At 51.9% G+C, this 17,597-nt stretch overlaps 1 protein-coding gene across 3 annotated transcripts in view; it reads left to right on the forward strand.

Annotated features, from left to right (window-relative positions):
- The window catches only part of CORO2B (coronin 2B), a gene marked incomplete at its 5' end in the record, with an annotated part of 142,619 nt that overhangs the window by 9,628 nt on the left and 115,394 nt on the right, over nt 1-17,597 (forward strand). The gene's annotated exons all lie outside the window — the stretch shown is intronic.

Genomic DNA, 17,597 nt, shown 5'->3' on the forward strand with positions numbered 1-17,597 from the left:
CTGGCCCCTGAGTGAGACAGATGGTGACACTGTGGGAGGCTCTGGCTGCCCGCAGATGGGAATGTGGGGAGGCTCATTCTGGGTGGTGATCACGCTAATCCCTGGGAAGAAGCCCCCATACTCAGGGTTTAACTCTAGAGCCGTCTGAGGTCGTCTGGTCCAGCGCTCTGCCTTGAGAACTCCACACTTTCTAGGAATATGAGACTGACTCCTAATCGTAATAAATACTAATTTCTTAGTAGGCTGTTTGGAGCCTTTCACCAGGTGTTAAGTCCCTGCTTTCAAGGAGGTGACAGTGAAATAAACAACAACAACAAATGTAGCTAACTCTTTGAGGGTGCTTAGTTTATGCCAGGCACATACAAATTGTTTCATATGTATTTACTCATTTAATCTTCCTGATTACCTCTGAGGTCTGTGCTATTATTGTTCCTATTTCCATAGTAGCAGAAACAGGCCCAGAGAGGGCAGTGAGGTAACTTACTAGGGTCACAAAGCTGGGGAGGACCTGAGCCTACCTCCCAGGCCTTCTGGCTTGCCATTCCATCAGGCTGGAATGACCGCAAAACATGGGACCAGAGCAGGGGGCCTGGAGGCAGAAGATCCAAGCCTTGCTCTTGCCTCTTTTTCTTACCTTGTGACCTTGGGCTAGTCCCTCAACATCTCTGAGCCTCTGTTTTTTCATCTTTGAAAATGGAATTAGGACTCAACCTTACTAGGGTGCTGTAATGTGTAAGTTAAGGCGCTCATAGATGTCATGGAAGGGGATGGTTATTGTCATGTCTAATTCGCGCTCCCTCCCGCCCCCTCCCATCACCAGCGTTTCATGGCCTTCAGAGTTTGGCAGTTCCATCCAATAGCTAACCCACTTCTCCTGCGCTGTAGTCCTGACTTCAGAATTGATTCATACTCTGTTGGTATGAAAAAGAGGAATTCATCTCTTCCAAACAGCCTCTATCTGTTTTTACTCCGTCAGGCTAGTTGGGTGCAGGTAAAAAGTTGTTTTTCTCTCTTCCTATTCTATTTTGGATGTTTTAATACGCTTGGGATAAATAATCTGGCAGTAAAAATTGGGCATCCTGCTTTCATTTGAAAAGTGAGCCAAATAAAGTATCCGAACCTTGATCTGTATCATCCTGGCTACCTGCAAGCCCCAGCTCCCTGTGGAAGGCTGGGGAGGATGGGTCCCAGAGCACAGTCCTGCCTGGGTCTCTGGGCAGAGAGATCCCATCCTGTCCCCAGTGGCAAGTGACCTTGACCTTTGCTCCAGACGCGTCCTTATGCCTTTGGGGCTCAGACTTGCTTTTCCTTTAGGTTTATGGAAAGGAATATGCTCTAGTAGCTTGAAGCATTTCCAGCGAACCGTTTAAACACCTTAAGTGTGATTTCAGAACTAACAGCTTTATGATCTGGGATCTGGCGGAATTTCTAAGACATGGAACAGCTGATGAAAAGAAAGGTGTTGGTGGATGGGGACAAAATGATTTAATTCTTGAGGTTTTTTGTTGAACTTCATAAAGATAATGCTGTTTCTGCCTGCCCTGCCAACCTCCAGGTGAAAGATCAGTTTGCAGGAATGCATGGGGAAATTTGGGATTCCGAGAAATTTGGAATTCTGGGAAAGGGGATTTCTGTGTACCTGAGGAGCCATCTGTTAACTTTTTATTATCACACATCTGTCCTCTAAAGCCCAGGGGTCTACCTTCCTGCCTTAATCATTATTATATCTGAGGACAAACTCAAGTTGTTATGCACTGAGGCTATTTCAGGGCCTGAGTTGTCCTGTTAAACTGGCCTTTTCAGGGTCTGCATCCGTGTTAATTTCTCTGTCCCAAGAGCTCCTGTAACACCCAGTCTCCACTACACCAGATACAAATAAAAGCCCAAGGTGTTATGTTGTTTGCTGATTGCTTTATGAGCATGAACCTTGACTCCTTAATTATGAGCTTGCTGAGGCCAGGGATTACATCTGATTCTTTTTAGTACCTTTCACAGTGTTCATCAAAGGGCTATGCACGGTAGAAAACGTGTGATATAGACCATGGGGTACCTGGTGTAAAGGTGCGAGATTGGGCAGAATTTGAAACAAGCCTAGACTATTCCCTGGATGTTGCTGCTTGGGCTAAGTCGTTACTCCTATAGATCCACGGACTGCTAGAGCTGGAAGGGACTCTAAAGAGATGTAATGGGCTCCCCCATTTTGCAGAGGAGAAAACTGAGGCCCCAGAAGGCTTACCCAAAGGGGCACCAGTGGCTGAGCAGGAACTGGGGCTCCCTCCTGCCTAGTGACAGGTTTGGGTTGGATGAACTTCAGTTTAGTGGGTTTTTCTAGTCTTCTACTAGAAATCAGGCCAACGACTGATTCAGAAGTGGGGGTGGGAGAAAGTTCCAGAAAGTAGACTTTCAGAACTCAGTCTAGCTGACAGTGGGCACCCAAATGAAGAGGACTGGCTCCCCAAGTGACCAGCCAGGAGCAGCCTGCCCCAGGGCCTGGTGAGGCCGTGGCAAAGGCAGAAGGAACGACTTCTGAGGCTCTTTCTGCTCGGCCATGGGGCTGTGATTACCCAGATCTGGTGGCCCATGTGTCCTACATGCCAGGCCGCCACCTTGGCCTCCACAGCGGCCCGTGAACCTCACTCTCCCTCCTGGAAGCCGGCCCACCTGGCACGCAGAGCTGCAGGCAATCTTTCCCTCCTTTGTTTCTCTGAAACCATTAGAAGGGCCTCTGGGTTGGGAGTCTGGGTTGCTAAGAGCTTTTCTCTGGCCAGGCCTTATCACTGGCTTGAGAAGTCTCCAGACAAAGTTTTCCCTGGAACTCTGGCTTGGAGGGATGGAGGGAGGGAGGAAGGGAGAGTGGGCGGAGGGGAGGAGAGGGGGGCTCAGGAGCCACAAACAAAGCCGCGCCTCTGCAGGCCCTGGAGAGGACCAGAGTGCCGGGGCTGGCCGTGGGAGCTGCAAGCTCTGTGGGCCTTTGCTTTAGAAAAGCAGCAGGAATGACACTGCTCTGCTGAGCCTGCCCCCGACACCGGCCAGTGCACATCCATTATCCCACGGTCCCCCGTACTCTGCTGTCATTCCCGCCTTACAGGTGGGCGGACTGAGCCTCCGAGAGGGCAGCACTCACCCTGGCGCACACAGTGGGGAAGGATGAGCTGGGACCTGAGCTTGGTACGTCTGATTACATAGCCCCATGGACATGCAGAAACTTAGTGGCGTGCTGGCCCAGCAGTGGACGGCTGATCTTGCTGTGTGGTTGCTTTTTAAAGAATACCCTCCCAGTCACCAGGCCCAGAAGCCACTATAGAATTCAGTTCCTTTGGGCCTTCTAGATGTTATTAAAATATAAATTCCCCTGGGAGGGATGATGCCTTAGCTTGCTGATAGCAAGACCCTAAGCAGTGAGACTCAGGAGAGGCTCCTGAGGGGGAAGGTGAGACAGGGGGGGAGAGCTGTTTACCACCAGCCAGTTTTGCCCAGGGAGCAGAAGTGGAGAGGATGACCAGCCTTGTTCTGTGCACCTCTCCACCCTGGCCACCCTGCTCCCTGACCACCGACCACCCTCCCCACCCCTCACCCTTATGAAAATAAAATGAGGCCTTAGATTGATTCAGAAGACATTTGCTGAGCACTTGTGTGCCAGGCCCAAAGCACGTGGCACTGAGCACGCAGGGATGAACCCAGGCTGTCCCCTCCTTGGGGGAGCGCAGTCTCGTGGAGGAGATGGTGGCTCAGAAGGACACACGGCCGCAGGGATGTGAGGAAGAGAGGCCGGTGAGCGGGGGAGTGGAGATGTGAGCACAGAACTCTGAAGCCATGGGGACGGGGTGGCGGGCCAAGGACGCTTTCTGGAGGAAGAGATCTCATCTCAGCTGTCACGGATGAGTAGGCAGAGGTGGATGAAGGGAGGGGAAGGCATTCCAGGTAGAGGGCTGGCATAAACAAAGGCATGGAGGGGGACGCAGGTTTGGCTTATTCCAGGAGAGAGGCGAGTTGGATGCTGCTGGGTGGAAAGGGTAGGACGGCAAGTGACGAACAGGCTGGGAGGCAGGCAGGAGCTGGGGAGCCAGGGCTGCCCAACCAAGGAGCGTGAACTTCACCCCTGGTGGTGCCGGGAGCCCCCAAGGGGTTTTAAGCAGAAGAGTGATGTGGTCCGACTTGCACCTTATTTTTTTATTTTTTATTTTTTTAATAAATTTATTTATTTATTTTTGGCTGCATTGGGTCTTCGTTGCTGCATGCGGGCTTTCTCTAGTTGTGGCGAACAGGGGTACTCTTTGTTGTGGTGTGGCGGCTTCTCCTGTTGAGGAGCACGGGCTCTAGGCGCGTGAGTTCAGTAGTTGTGGCACACGGGCTCAGTAGTTGTGGCTCACGGGCTCTAGAGCACAGGCTCAGTAGTTGTGGTGCACGGGCTTAGTTGCTCCGCGGCATGTGGTATCTCCCCGGACCAGGGCTCGAGCCCGTGTCCCCTGCGTTAGCAGGCGGATTCTTAACACTGCACCACCAGGGAAGCCCTGACTTGCACTTTAGATGGTCCACCCCAACCCATGTTGCCCTGGAGGCAGAGTGGCGAGTGGACATTGACAAAGCCCGTGTATCATGAGGTAGGAGTGCAGGTTCTGGGCCCCCAGCCCAGATTTCCTGCTGGCATCTTCCCGTGCCTGGGTGAGCGCAGCACGTGCCCCTCTCTCCCCCAAGGAGATACCCCTGGCTGGGACCACTGCATGGTACTGGCCTTTCTCATCTGCCTCGGGCTGCCAGAAAGGTTGAATCTGGGCTTGAGAAGACAGGGTGCAGAGGGGAGGGGGCAGAGAGGCCCTAAGTTTCCTTCTAGGAAGACTTGCTTATGGCCTGGTGAGAAGACTCCTGGAATGGGATTTTGGAGCCCCCTGCTTAAACTCCAGCTCTGACACCGTGTGGCTGTGTGATCTTGAGTTGATCCCCTCTGGTTGGGACTCAGTTTTCCCAACTAGCTTAGGATAGTATCACCTGGTTCGAGGCTGGGTGCAGGAGTGAGCTTACGGATGTGCTTATGCCCTGCTGCTGCCCAGCTACCCTCCCCCAGCTCTCCCAGACCCTACAGCCAGAGTCTCCTTCTGAGCTGTGTCCTCCAGCACACACACACACACACACACACACACACACGCACACACATGTTCACTCCAGACTGCCGAGGGTTTATGAAACTTGGAGGTTGAGGACCAGAGTTCGAGTCCCAGCTCTGCCCCTGGCTTGCCCTGTGCCTTTGAGCAAGTCGCTCAGCCTTTCTGAACCTTTGTGCCTACCCCCTCCCATTTGGTGTAAACATCAGCCCTCCACACACAAGAAGGGAATTTTATGAGTCAGCCTCTTCCACATCTCTTCAATACACCCTCCCCTGTGCTGATTCTGCCCCCTTCAGCCAGAGTCCTTCTTTGATGAAAATTCTTTCCAGTTTTCAGTGGTGACCTGGTTGGGGGTTGGGGGTGTAGTATTCACTGGGATAGGGCACGAGAGAACCTTCTGGAATGATGGTGGTTAGGTGCATGTGTACATGTGTAAAAATTTTGCAAGCTGAACACTTAAGACTTGTGCGCTATAGGCATGTTGGATCTATTTTAATATGGGAATATTAAAACATTAATGCTTGGTTTTATATAAAGGAATAATTATTCTATTTATTTATTAATAATAAATATTAATAATTTAATACATTTTTAATGGAAAAAAAGATTCTTCTCAGCTTTCTGGTTCCAGCTCCATATCTCTCCATCCATTCACATATTCATTCATTCTACAAATATTTGCTTGTGCCCCAGGCAGCCCAGGCTTGCAGAGGTGAAGGAGACGCAGATGCGTGCACTGTCTTGGGAGCTCAGAGGTGCGGAATCTTCAGTGGCTCCTCGTTGCCATTAGTGGTGATTCTAATGCTGGCTGCAGACCACCTGGGGAGGTTTATATGCTTGTGCTCAGGGTTAGTGTCACAGGTGTGTGACCTGTGCGATGCTTGGTTTAGTATTCTACTGACACTGTCTTGAAATTCTTCATAATTTTTGATCAAGCGGCCCTGCAGATTATGTAGTTGGTCCTCCCTGCACCTCCCCCCCGCCCCGGAACAACAGAATCAGAATCTCTGGGAGGTAGGGCCTGGGCATCAAAATTTCTTCAGACTGAGTTTCCTTCTGGAGCAGCCCTGTCCAGATACAGCCCTCATCCTCAGACACTCGGCTGAAACAAGAGCTAGAGCCTGGCTCTTTAGATGCTTGTAACTGAGTTGGAACGATAAGCCCTCACACATGAGTGTCACAGGAGCAGTCCCCGGGGAGGCAGCGAACCACGAAGGAGCTCAGGGGAGAGGCAGGATCACTGTGGGGTGGGATGGTCAAGGAAGGCTTCATGAAGGAGGTGGCACATACACCATCCTGAGAAGGGCAAGAGATAAGAAAGAGAGGAGAAAAGGCAAAGATAGAAGAGCATTTAGGAGAGGGAAAGACTCGTGGGGGAAAGGGAGGAACCAGGCTGACTGGAGTGCGGAGTATGACTTGGGCAGGGAGAGATGTGGTTGGGAGGCTGGGGTGGGGCAAGGTTGGGAAGCACAGGAGGTGACAGTCTGAGAAGTCAGAGTCCTGTCTGCAGTGGGGAGCCGCTGAATGTTCCGGGTCCAAGAATAATGTGCTCCATGAGCGTTTGAGTGGATAGATAAGAGGATTGTTTGAGGAGGCTTGGGGGAACTGGCCCGATAAGTTGCCGAGGTCTCCAGCCAGACTGTGGTCCACCTGTTCTGGGAGGCTCTGCGCCCCCTTCCCCGTAGGCGGTGCCTGTCTGTGCGGAACCCCCTGTCCCCTGCCATGTGCTCTTGGGCAGCAGCGACTGAAGCGTCCCCAAGAACAACAGACTCTTGACAGACCATGTTCTCCGTTTCTAGGAATGGCAAGTGCTGAGGGGAGGGGCACGTCTGGCAAAACTGGGCTCTGCTCTCCGGCTCCCACCAGGTTCCCCAACCCAGGTGAGGAGCCGCTGTAGGAAAGTGGCTCTCCCTGCCATCTGGTATTTCCCACGGCCTGGTGGACACTGCAGTGCCTGGGGAGGGGGCGGGGGTCCTGCCTGGGATAGAGGAGCCCTCCTTTCTGAGTGGCCAGCAGATCAAACACAGATCTGTTTGTTTCTTAGTCTCCTGAAATATTTATGCAGGAAGATGAGAAAGGAGCTCTGTTTATTGAATGCATCTTCCAGGAAAGAAGCCACAGGGAATGGGCTGCTTCCTGAGTCTGAGAGCCAGTGAGCAGAGATTTCTTTGGGTTTGAAGCCAGACAGAGCCTGTGTACTTGCAGAATAAAGGGGAGTAGGATTTCTGGAGGCGACAAAGCCCACTCAACCTCCTGCCTCCAGCCCCAGGAAAGCCTTTCAGCACATGCTTTCCTGGTGACTCCAAATGACAACTGAAGTCTCAGTCTAGTTTCTATTCTGGGCTTTGTTTCTAACATGCTCTGTGACCTTGGGCAAGTTGCTTAACCTCTCTGGGGTATCAATCCAGTTCTGTTTGCCCCTTGATAGTGTTTGGAGAGTCAGATGAGCTGTGGAGTGGGCTTGCTCTGAAGCAGTGAAGGGGTAGGAATGGGTGTAGGGAGCATTGTACCATGCAGAAGTCCCAGCCATGCAGTGTTCAAGGCCAGAGAACTGACCAGGAGAAGGACTGAGTGGCCAGTGCCGCTGGCGGCCTCAGCTGTGGCGTGTGGGGTCAGGCCAGAGGGGGTGCTCTGGGACCCAGGCCCACCCTGTGGCCTCTTCCCTCCTTCCTCCTTCAGCTGAGCCCTGCTGTCCCATGTCCCTGAGAATGCTGGCCGGATTTCCTCCCAGGAAGGGGACGGGGGTGTCGGTTTCCATCCCCTGGGAGTTGCAGGCAGCACTTCTCCCTGACAGTGGGATCAGCCTTGTGTTCAGATGTGGAAGTCTGTGGCTCCATGCCCAAGCCTCATGGCCGGCCTCAGATCATCTGCTGTCCACACTCAGGGAACCTGGATCCCTGCCCTCAGTTTGGCCCCTGGGGCTGGGCTTCTGTTCTCAGCTCCAGGGCTGGCTTGCTGTTCCGTCTCCTGTGGTGGACCTTGTAAGAGGTAACAGTTAATAACAGGTCTTAGCATTAGAACAATCTGAATCTTAATACAAACTACCATCCACTAAGCACCTGCTCCATGCCAGGCACTGTGCAGCCTCGGGGGACACACAGAAGGGACCAGTCTCCCTGACCTTTAAGGAAGTTGAATTCTGCCTGGGAGGCAGACACAGATACTGATGGAGTATTTGAAGTAGCGCTGAACACAGGTCCTGAAGGCCACAGAGCCCTGGGAGACTGGACAAGGCTTCCGAGGGGAGGTGGTGTTTGAGTCTGACTTTGAAGGGTGAGTAGGATTTGGGAAAGGGTGGAGGAGGGAAGGCACAGATGAGTAAAGACAAGGGCAGGGTCACTCCTGAAATGTTCTGCAGCTTCCAGGTTGTCCGGGGAGGTCTGAGCATAGAGGGTCAGGAGCTGGGAAGGTGGGGAGTGCGCTTGGGGAGTAGCCAGAGGGGAGGTTAAGGTGGAGGCCAGGGTGAGTTATGCATGAGTTGTACGTGGGAAATGGATGTGATCCAGTCATTAGATTCCACGACAGTACACATCATTAAGCACGTACTGTGCCAGCCACCGTTCTAGATGATGGGACACATCCACACAGGTGAACAAAACAGAAAAAGTCCCTGCCCTCAGGGGACTGGCCCTGGAGGGTGGGGAGACAGGACAGAACACAAATACATAAATATTAGACGTCAGGTGGTGGTAAATGCTATGAAGAAAAATGCAGTGGGGTCAGAGGGCAGAGCGATGGGAGGGGCTGCTTTAGACAGAGCAGCTCTGAAAAGGGGATGTCGGGGCCCAGGGTGGAACGAGGGGAGGGAGGAGCCACGTGGAATCTGGGAAGATCTTTCTGGCTGAGAGAGCAGAGAGCTCCTAGGCTCCGAGGAGGGGGCTGCCTCCCGCTCAGGGCACAGCTGTGAGGCTTTTGTCTGGGGGAGCACGAGGGGAGAGGTCAGAAAGGAGGGGGAAGCTGGGCCTGGGTCCCTCGGAGTCCTCCTGCCTCCCCCAGGCTTTCACGGGCTTCCTGCTCGCTCATGTTTGCCAACTGACTGAGCGAGAGTGACCCCTCAGGGGAGGACGGGCAGGAGAGGGAAAGGCTGGAGGCTGGGAGCTGGTGAGTGTCTGAACCAGGGCCGAGACAGTGGGCCCGGGAAGGGGAATCTCCAGGCCTTGGTGACTGAATAGGAGGAGAGGAAGATGACAGCCCGGGTGGTCCCGGAGCTCCCCGGAGAAGAGCTGGATCATGAATCTGTGGGCATCCCCGCAGTGGGCTTCCCACACCCCATTCTGTGGGTTACCTGAGCCAGCCTGGCCCTGATCTGGGGCCTGTGGAGCGCAGCCAGAGCCTCCCATCCCTGCTGCCCTCTGGAGGATGGGCCGCACCCTTCTGCATGGCCGGCGGAAGTCCTCAGGGGCTGCCCTCCCCTGCCAGCCTCCCTCGTCTCCAGCCTCATTAGTATTGTGAGCAGAAGCATATTTATTTTTTCCTGTGGGGAACTGGTGTCCTGCTCATTTCAAATTGAGTAAAGCCAAAGAGCAATTAAGAGGCCCAGCCTTCTTGGGTCAAGGAGAAACGACAGAGGGAAATGGTGTTGCCACTTTGCTGGCTGCTGAGCACATCTGTTCTGGGCTGGTCTGGGTTTGAGCGGCAAGGAGGGCGGCGCTGTAGGACTGGAACTCACCAGTAACAAAACACTAATGATAAATGTTTACTTAGTGCTGACCATGTTCCAGGGACTGTGCTGTTTTACATGCATCTTATATCATCCTTTCAGCAGCCTGTGAGCCACAGGGATGGGGGAGGGAAGGTGCTACTGTTATGTCCATTTTGTGGATGGGGATACTGAGGCCCAAAGGAGTTAAGTAACATGCCCACGGTCACACAACTGGTAAACTGAGATGGAGCCAAGTTTCTGTCCCATCCTTGAGGCACCCCAGGGCCCATGCCCTTAACTGCCTGGCTCATTAGTGCCTCAAAAGCATTTCATTTAACCAATGGCTTCTCCCTAAATTGTTTCCCTCCCATAAAAAAAACAAAAAAACAAAAAAAACCAACCAAACAAAAAGCCCTTCCGTTGCTATGGAACACAGAGGCTTCGCCGGAGTTACTGAGGTGAACCAGGGCAGAGAGTGGGCACGGGCCAACACTCCGTCTGGGCTCTCGCTCTGTCCCTGTTCCTCTCCTGGGGGACCGCACAGTTAGACCCATTGCGCTTGGTGGGCTGAAGGGCAGCAGACCCGTTGGGGGCCATTGTGATGGTCCAAGCACAGCCTGAGCTGGCCGAAAGAAACAGTGAGGGCTGGAGAGGAAACAGGACTCGGGGTGATGTTTTGGAGGTTGATGAACCTGTGGAGGTGCCTGAGAGGTAGAAGTCAGCGGGGGTACAGGGGCTCCTGGGAAACCCAGGAGGAGTCTTCTCTGGTCAGCAGTTCTGTGTCCCAGATCCAGCCCCCCTCAAACCAGACCATCTCCCTTGTTCCACAGACTTGGCTCTGAGAGCATTTTTGGATTTAGAAAATCAGATCCCACAGAGGCTGAAGGTCAGTGCCTCAGGCTCTGTCGGCAACCCCAGGAGAAGAGGGGCAGCAGCCGGCTGGAATTGGGGTATCCTGGTTTCCGGGGAACTGAGCTGGGTTCCTGGCCAGAGAGAGACTGGGGGTGGGGATGGGAGGAGGAGAAAGTGAGAGAGAACAAACAGGAAGTTTTGCCATCTCTGCTTCTCTATCATGCAGGGTCAGTGATTTTTGCTAATAGCAAACTTCTGGGAGAAAAAATTGATCCAAAGATGGTAATCCAGTTTTCTCAAGAGAGTAGGCCTGCCTTCTAAAAAAGCATGGACCTTCAAGAAGCCAGGAGGAGCTTAGTGCCCTAGAGAGGCAAGTCCCTGCTAAGCGTTCCTCCCCAGAGCCCGCCAGGCCCAAGTTGCCCCTCTTTGCTGCTGTCTTCTCTCCCCAACTCCTTCCTCCCTACTTTTAATCCTACAGCAAACCTTAACTCTCCCCTCTCCCTGACCCTCTCTCTGCTGGGCACCAAGGGGCTGGCCTGTGTTTAGAACACTGGGGGCTTTGTGCAGGAGCCTGTCAGAGGAGAGTTTCGATTCTGACCGGAGCTCCTGGAGGCTTGGAAGGGTGACACTGATTGAGAGAAGCTGGTGGGGATGGGAGCTGGGGCTGCCGCACTGGGAGCCTGTCCTGGGTTCAGGCCCAAACTGGGCTTGTGACTGCCCTGGATTAGGGGAGCGTGAGGTTGGGGTCTTATCAGCCTGGACTCCACTGCCCACCTGGGTGGCAGTATTCTTTGGCTTCCCCCTGCCCGGGCCACTTAGCTGAGCATTCAATGCCTTCCCTCTAGAGCCACCATTTACCTCCTTGGCCCCTGCTCAGACCCTGCCCTCCAGCCACACTGGTCTGCTGGCTGCCCCCAAACTCAACTTGTGCTTTTCTGCTCCCTCTCTGCTCAAAAGGTCTCTTGATCCCTGCTTTCAAGGCCCAGCCAAAATGCCACCTCCTCCAGGGAGCCTTCTCTGATCTCTCCTCACTCCTAACTCCATCCTTCTCATGTCACTGCCATGTTGAGATGGTTCTAGTTGAACATGCCCTGTCTCCCCTGCCAGAGGGCAAGCCCCATGCCCTGAGTGGGAAGGAGCGTGCGATGCTGCAAATCCCATGGCGTGTTTCTTGTGTCTGGCCCTGTGTATGTTCAAGTAGAGATTTTTGAATGGCATATTTGTGTTTTTGCATGGATAGGAGGATCTGTTCTGTGCGTGAAACATAGCTTCAGCCATGTGAGATGCATTTGTTGGCAAATTTATCAGAGGATGCAGAATAAAGTCTCCCAACCCTCTCCCTAGAAGGGCCTGGGACAGATATGGAGAGCTTATTTTTCCTTTCTCCCATCCCCCAGCGCTGCTCAGACAGAGGCTGTGCTGCTGAAGAATTCTAAAGGAGGGGAAGTGCTCCCCAGTGCCTCCCAGACCTCCCGCCCAAGAGAGGCGGTGGCCTGGTGACCTTGTGGCAGCAGTGTGCTCTCCCGGGGCTCTGCCGTCCCCTTGGGAGGCTGCCATATGCTTTCCGGACGTCCGGGTCTCATTATGCTCCAACTCGAAAATTCATCTTGTCTAATTGTGCTCGAGGCCTGAGTGAATTTAGGAACTATTAGCCAGGCTCTGTGGGCCGGGAATCTCCATGGCAACAAAGGATGCGTCCTAATGAACTGCGTCCTTGGAGACTGGCTCAGGGGTCCCCCACCCACCCCTCTGTATGGATTGCTACTACCCCTGTTGCTTGGCAGGAACGGTAGAGGACCTGGGCTGGGGAGAGGTGATGGAAACAGCCTCTGCGGCAGCTACCCAGGCCCCCGTGGTGTAGTCCACTATTCCTCCCAGCGCTGCAGGGATAAAAGATACTCACAGATGATCCCACAGCCTCATTGCTGGCCAGGGGGTTTCCCTTCCTCCACAGAGAAAGAAACACACACCCCTTCATCTAAAATACACACACAGATGCACACACACAATTCCAGTGGTTTGAGTGCTGTTTGTTTTCCAAATCTTTCTAAAATGTAGAAGTTGCGGTCCCCTCCAGGAGGCCTTCCTGGAATGTTTGCCTCTCTCCCAGCCCTGTTTTGCCACTCTGCTTGGTTTGTGCATCTGGGATGTTTTTCATCACAGTCTGCCCAGAAGTGGACTTAGGCAAGTACATACCAGGTTTGCTTCCCGCCAGGTGACAAGCTCCTCCAACACAGTCAACCCCCACCTTCCTCTTCGGAGGAAGCTCAGCCTGAAGGAGAAAGGGGTCTTTGCTAGCAGCCTCTGTCTACCCTCAGTCCCACCCCAGGGACCAGGCCCGGGAGCTTCTCTTTTGATGTGGCTCCCAGGACCTTCAGAGACCTTCCTGCCTCTGTGACTGCGGGTGATGGCCCTGCGCCAGGCGCTTTGCCTTCTCCACCTGAGGAGGAAGGGGATCCCCTAAAACTGGGCCTTTGGTGAAGGAGTGGAAAAGAAAAGGAGACTTGAGGAAATAAAAACAGTAAGCCAGCAACAGCCCTGGCCCCAGCCCCCAGCCTCCTGGTTGCGAGACCTCCAGGCCCCTGGCCCTACTGCCCCTGGGCCTGCTCACCTACAGGAAGACTGTGTAATGTGGGAGGAGGGTTGGAAGGCAGAGGTGCAAACCCAGCGATTTCTCCACATCCACAACTCCTTCTCAGCTGTCCTGCTGATTCTCAGTCTTCAGAAATGACCTGGAGAGAGAGGAATGAGTAGGGAGGAGGCCACCTGTCTGAGTTTTAATTAACAGGGACAGGACACCTCCCAGTGGCACTCGTGACGCATGTGGGTCTCCATTGAGGAGGGTGGGGTGGTATGCAGGTGTGTGGGTGTGTGAACAGTTGACAGAGTAGAGATCTGAAGATCTATCCAGAAAGCTGAGTTTTCTCCCCTCTCCTCCATATCCACTCCCCTTAGCGCAGCAAACATTTCTTGAGCATTTGCTGTGTGCCAACCCCTGTGCCGGGCCCTGGAGATGTAGGAATGGATAAGATACAGCTCCTGGCCTCCTTGAGTGGGCAGAGAGTGGGCACTGAGATGTTGAGGGGCCCGCCTCTCACTGGACCCCTTCGTTCAGCCAACATCCCCTGAGCTCTGCCTGTGTGCTGCCTTTTAGATGGTCCTGAGGATGAAGTGGTGAATGCGGCGGTGGGGAGCGCAGGGTCTGACCAGGCAACTGTTACAGGATTATGCGGGTTGGGGGGTCAGGCACCCAGAGGAGGAGCAGCTAATGCAGCCTAGGGCACTAGGAAGGCACTAAAGCAGAGAACAGAAGGAGGAGGAGGATTTGGCCAGGTGGACAGTTGAGAAGAGTGACCAAGGTAGAAGAAACAGTGGCATGTGCCAAGGCCCGGAAGAGAGAGACAAAGGTTTTGAGGAACAGAAAGAAATTGAACACAGTGAGGGCATAAATGTGCCATGGTGAGGCTAAAGCCAAGAGAGCCATCAAAATCCAAGATGTAAGGACCGTGGACTTGATTCGGAGGGCAGAGGAGGGAGCTGTGCGCTGTGCAGGGGAATGGCACCAGATTTAGATTTTTAAAAGGCCACTCTGGCAAGTATTTTTTTGTGATTAAAAAATTAAAGTATTCTTAGTTTTTCCTTTAAGGCCACTCGGTGCTGTGGAAGGGAACAAGGGAGGGAAAGGAGAGTGTTGGAGTGATTGGGATATTTGGCCCAAATGAGGGTCTGACCCCAGGCACACACACGTACATTGTACGTAGATGGTTTCGTTTTTAATTGGAGTACAGTTGATTTACAATGTTCCAGGTGTACAGCAAAGTGATTCACTTATACGTATGTATATGTATATATGTCTATTCTTTTTCAGATTCTTTTCCATTATAGGTTATTAACAGATACTAAATATAGTTCCCTATGCTCTACAGTAGGTCCTTGTTGTTTACCTATTTTATACATTGTACCTAGATGTTTTAATTCAGTTTGATATGGGAATTTCAGGCCACTAAGAGAAAGAAGAGCAAAAAGGGCTCCCACTGCCCTTTGTAATATGTGTCTTTAACCCCTGCCCATCCCTCTCATGTACCAAGTTAAATAGGATCCACCTGTCATCGCCATGGTTTTGCCTACTGAGGTTTCCCCTCATTTTGTTGCCCCTCCTGGGGTAAGGATGGTCGCTGTGAGTTTCATGGTTCTCTACTTCAGTGAAGGCAGGTTCAGTGAGATAAGCAACGCCCACCTTCTCCCTATCTGAGAACACCAAGAGGCAATTCCTTTCTGTTTTCTAATAGAAATATTTCATGGAAACAAACCTGTTTCCTGGGCAAGAGGGACTGCTTGTACGAGTCTTGCAAGCACGCGTTTATTTCCCTGGTTGGGACATGTATAATTTTATTTACAGGGAGGGGACACACAGCTTTGCAGTCCCTTGCTTCGAAATGGCTGCACCTTTGGATTAATACCATCTGTTTCCTCTGAGCGGGAAGGTGTTAAAGAGCCCCCTGCCCAATCTGGGTTTGAGACAGGAGGTGAGAGCTGTCAGGTGACCTGGGGTTAGGGAGTACAGAAGAGAGAAGTGGGCAGGTTGGCTGCGTTAGGATGCAGAGTTATCACTGTATCCTGTGCACCATTGAAGTCCCAGGGCTGACACAGGGCCTGGCTCCTAGTAGGTGATTCCTAAACTAGTTTGTGGACAGCAGAGTGAATGAATGAGTTGGATGAATGAATGGGGTGGTATGCACAGATGAGTGAAAATTGTCCTGTAACCTCCAAATAATCATAATCTAGTAAGAAAAAGCTAATAATAGGCATGATGACAGCAGAGCCTTCATGGAGGATGAGCTGTGGGGACAGTGCAGGGTCATCTGGCAGATGTCAGGAGTCTGTGTTTCTCAGGTCAGGAAGGTGTTATGAACTGATTGTGTCCTGCCATTCATATGTTAAAGCCATAACCCCTAGTGTGTCTGAATTTGGAGATAGTGCCTTGAAGGAGGTAATTAAGGTTAAACCAGGTAGTAAGGATGGGATCCTAATCCTACAGGACTGATGTCCTTACAAGAAGAGGAGGAGACACCAGGAGTGTGTGGCACACAGAGGGAAGGTGGCCGTCTGCAAGCCAGGAAGAGAGCTCTCGCCAGAAACCAACCCTGCTGGCACCTTGATCTTGGACTTCCAGCCTCCAGAACTGGGAGGTTGTTTAAGCCATCCGGTCTGTGGCCTTCTGTTATGGCAGCCCTAGCACACTAATACACATGGGGATGCTGTGTCTGAGTCGGGTGGTCGAGGTGAACAGAACAGGGGGAGGAGTGCTGCCTCACAGAATTCAGAAGGGCAGCTGGTCTCCTTTGGAGGCTCATCCTGGAACACGTGCACCAGGAGATTCAGAGTAAGAGCCCGGGCTGCGGAGCCAGACTGCTGGGGTCCTGAACAAGTTCTGATCCCTCAGTGTCTTGTCTGTAAATGGGGATAATAATAGCAGTTACTGTTGTAACTCCTTGTTGTACAAGTAGCATCGTGAGCATTACATTTATTTTACGTGTATAAAGCGCTTAACCCTCAGCCCAGCACACAGTAAATCCTCAACAGATCTGTCCCTCTTCCTCTTTACTGTTTGCTTATCAGTATTGTCACTCCGGGTGCTCCCTTCTCTTAACATGTGTTCCAGGGGCTCCAGCCATTGTTAAGAACGTTCTGGGACCACCTTGAGAGCAGCTTTCAGTACCAGCTCCTAAGGTCGGAAATCAGTTTGACACTTCATGGCCGGCCTCCTCCCCCACCCCCAAGCCATCTTCCCCACCTGGAAAGGACCAAGCTTGTGTCTGAATGACTGTGGATGTGACTAAGTAGGTGAACCCTATCACTGAAAGGCAACGATATGCCCTGAGGATATCCCTAGCCAGTCCTAAGTGGGATTTCACACCAGGAGTTTAAAAAGTGATTTTTTTTGTTTGTTTGTTTAAAAAAGAGGTGATTTGACCTTAACAGTGTGGCAAGAATATGTACATGGCCTTCCCAGGGGACTACTCCAGAAAGGCCAGGGTCTCTCTGTGTAAAGCCGTGATTAAAACAACCACCTCGGGACTTCCCTGGCCGTCCAGTGGTCCCGTGCTCCCAATGCAGAGGGCCCGGGTTCAATCCCTGGTCAGGGAACTAGATCCTGCATGCCACCACTAAAGATCCCGCATGCCGCCACTAAAGATCCCGCATGCCACCACTAAAGATCCCGCATGCCGCAACTAAAGATCCCGCATGCTGCAACCAAAAGATCCCGTATGTGGCAACGAAGATCCCGTGTGCCGCAAGTAAGACCCGGTGCAGCCAAATAAATAAATTAAAAAACAAAAAACAAAAAAAAACCAATCACTTCCCTTCTGTGTAAATTCAGTCTGAGTTCCTCATTTTAGCATTCCAATAATGAGTCATGTCTTCTGAGAACCTATGGGAAGGTGGGATTATAGGTGCTTTTGTTTATTTGGTTGTACATTCCTGGGTTTGCCTTTCTGTATTGTGTATTTATCACTTTGATAATTAGGAGAGAATTAAGCAAAATTTTAAGAAGTTTTTAAAATAAAAGAAGAAAAACTCCAGACTCTCAGCTGCCAGGACTGTCCTAGGTCTGTGGTGGCATATTCCAACCTGTATATGCCATCAAAAAGACACATAAAAGTAAAGTAGTTTCACCCTTTTGGAGAGCAATTTGGCAACGTGCTTCACAAGCCATAAAAATATCCACAATCCTGTGACCTAGTAATCCCACTTCTGGGACTCTGTCCAAAGGAAATAATCCAAGGGCGGGGAAAGGCTCTGTGCATCAAGATGCTCATCACGGCATTATTTATAACTAAAAATTGGAAGCAAAGTAAAGGCTTTACAATATGAGACTGGCTAAGTAAATTAAGCAGCATTTATTCGATGGAGCATTCTGCAGCCATTAAAAAGTATAATACCAAATGCTGTGCATGTGGGAAACTTCCTGCTAAGTGAAAAGGGCTGGACACAAAGTT

The sequence above is a fragment of the Balaenoptera physalus genome (genome assembly GCF_965194825.1).
Source record: "Balaenoptera physalus genome assembly, chromosome: 2".
Lineage (NCBI taxonomy): Eukaryota > Metazoa > Chordata > Mammalia > Artiodactyla > Balaenopteridae > Balaenoptera > Balaenoptera physalus.